Genomic DNA, 2,759 nt, shown 5'->3' on the forward strand with positions numbered 1-2,759 from the left:
CTCCCTGAGTCAGGATTGGGTAATTTGCGCGCCTGCTGCCTTCCTTGGATGTGGTAGCCGTTTCTCAGGCTCCCTCTCCGGAATCGAACCCTAATTCTCCGTCACCCGTTGCAACCATGGTAAGCCACTACCTTACCATCGACAGTTGATAGGGCAGAAATTTGAATGAAACATCGCCAGCGCAAGGCCGTGCGATTCGATCAGTTACTATGAATCACCAAATGACCGGGCAGAACCCGCATTGGTTTTTAATCTAATAAATACATCCCTTCCAGAAGTCGGGACTTTTCGCATGTATTAGCTCTAGAATTACTACGGTTATCCAAGTAGTAATGGTACAATCAAATAAACGATAACTGATTTAATGAGCCATTCGCAGTTTCACAGTACAAGTGCTTATACTTAGACATGCATGGCTTAATCTTTGAGACAAGCATATGACTACTGGCAGGATCAACCAGGTAACTATCCACCGCAGGGAACAGAAGTTCCTTGCTAAGCGGCCCCCCTCCGCAGAGGGAGAGCAAGCTTTCTTAGATTTTGCCTCCACGGGGGGAACCCATGAGCCAAACGGACCACACGGTCCCTCGGTCAAGGGAAACCCCGTCTTGTTTGCCACGTCTTTCTCACAACTGGACCCGTGCACAGTTCAGGCATACCTGTCAGACTCGCCAAGCGAGCTGAAGGAAGGCAAGAAAAGTGCTTCTGCGAAGGAAAATATCCTCCTGCTCTTTTGTCTCTATCATTAGCCAAAGGCTAGCGTACACAACTTCCATCTACACTCTGCCTGCCACTACAGTGACAATGCTTTCGGGCATCATCTTTTCCCTCCTTCGAAAGGAAAGCTACAAGCCCAACTTTCCTTGCCCGTTAGTCAATTCTGCCCTCTATTTCTCCGCCTTGCCGCCGTGGAACATAAGGGACAGGGTTTACTAGCCAGCTCCTCTCGGAACCTTTGCGACCAACCTGCCCACACTATAACCCCCAAACGCTAATAAGGAGACTGCATGATATGGTAGACAGAAAATAAAAACGCGAAAAAAATGAAATTTTGAAAATCGAACCCACAACCAGCCAAATCGTTTGTAAGTCATGCCAAATGACTGGTGACATCTTAAAAACCCATTGAAGCCACAACATCCCATAATTTCACGCTTTTAAAGATTTGTCACTATACGCACTGTAAGTACCTCACTAATTCTCACCTCAGATTTTACGGGAACATGTTCAAATTTTAACACGCCTCTCAGCACGACCAATTACATTAAAATTCATCGCAAAAGTCAGAATTCTCCAATTTTTGAAAAATTCACTATATTCACTGTAAGTACCTCGCTAGACAGTGGAGACCTCAGATTTTACGGGAACATGATCAACTTTCGACACACCTCTCAGCACGAGCAGTTACATAGAAATCCATCAGGAAAGTCGTGCTGTGAAGAGGTCTTTCGACTAAGAAAAATGGTGGTGTGAGGAGGAGTCACCTAAATCAGAGAAAAATACTCTTATAGGAGACTGCTACGAAAGACATTTCTGAGTCCACTGGCCCTAGTCCCCTAATAAGTGTATTTCTGTTTGTTTTAAGAAGGTCCTCCTGACATCACCAATCTTCTGTCTTCAATCCTAACCCCAACGTTAACCCTAACGCTAACCCTAACCCTACCTCCCTCAGGGGCAGTTCTATGGTTATGATCCCACGGTAGGCAGAAAAACTATCCCAATCTAGGTTTTCTTGTATGCTGACTCCATTTTAAATGCTTTTACTTGAGTCTGACAAAGGCAAAGCCAAATACTCACCCCTATATGGACGGGGAAGCAAAGTGCGGATTTTGGTAGGTCGGCATTTTCAATCAGGAATGTTGCCATTCGAAAGAGCGTCCAAAAAAACTTGGTTGGGACACATTTATTTTAGAAATTAGCGACCTAACCAGAAGTGCACTTTTTGGTGGGCCTACCCTACCCCCCTCAGGAGCAGTTCTATGGTTATAATACCACGGAAGGCACAAAACCTATCCCAAACTAGGTTTTCTTGTATGCTGATTCCATTTTCAATGTGTTTCCTTGACTCTGACGAAAGCAAAGCCAAATACTCACCCCTATATGGACGGGGAAGCAAAGTGCGGATTTTGGTAGGTCGGCATTTTCAATCAGGAATGTTGCCATTCGAAAGAGCGTCCAAAAAAACTTGGTTGGGACACATTTATTTTAGAAATTAGCGACCTAACCAGAAGTGCACTTTTTGGTGGGCCTACCCTACCCCCCTCAGGAGCAGTTCTATGGTTATAATACCACGGAAGGCACAAAACCTATCCCAAACTAGGTTTTCTTGTATGCTGATTCCATTTTCAATGTGTTTCCTTGACTCTGACGGAAGCAAAGTCAAATACTCACCTCTATATGGACGGGGAAGCAAAGTGCGGATTTTGGTAGGTCGCCATTTTCAATCGGGAATGTTGCCATTCGAAAGAGCGTCTAAAAGAACTTGGCTGGAACACATTTTTGCTATAAATTGTTGACCTAAGTATATAAGCAAGTATATAAGCAAATACTCGTTACATAGCATAAATAGCCTCTAAACACCCGAAAAACCTCTCCAAATATCATTTAAACCTTTTTCCTAACCCTAACACTTACCCTAACCCTAACCCTAACCCCATTTCAAACCCTAATTCTAAGTCAGAGGTCCTCCTCACACCACCAATTTTTTTGGTAGGTCAAAAGACCTCCCCACACCACAGAATTTTCGAAGTCGAGGTCCT

The 2,759-nt window shown here is 44.3% G+C and overlaps 1 non-coding gene across 1 annotated transcript in view; it reads right to left on the reverse strand.

Moving 5' to 3' along the window:
* LOC146448108 (small subunit ribosomal RNA) overlaps window positions 1-464 on the reverse strand; it is a 1,800-nt gene extending 1,336 nt beyond the window's left edge. The window contains exon 1 of the ribosomal RNA XR_014861304.1: window positions 1-464. This exon is cut by the window's left edge and continues 1,336 nt beyond it. This is a non-coding gene — a ribosomal RNA (small subunit ribosomal RNA).
* Between the last annotated feature and the right edge of the window lie 2,295 nt (window positions 465-2,759).

This window comes from Pavona decussata, unplaced genomic scaffold (genome assembly GCF_977016875.1).
Source record: "Pavona decussata unplaced genomic scaffold, jaPavDecu1.1 SCAFFOLD_1394, whole genome shotgun sequence".
NCBI classification, from domain to species: domain Eukaryota; kingdom Metazoa; phylum Cnidaria; class Anthozoa; order Scleractinia; family Agariciidae; genus Pavona; species Pavona decussata.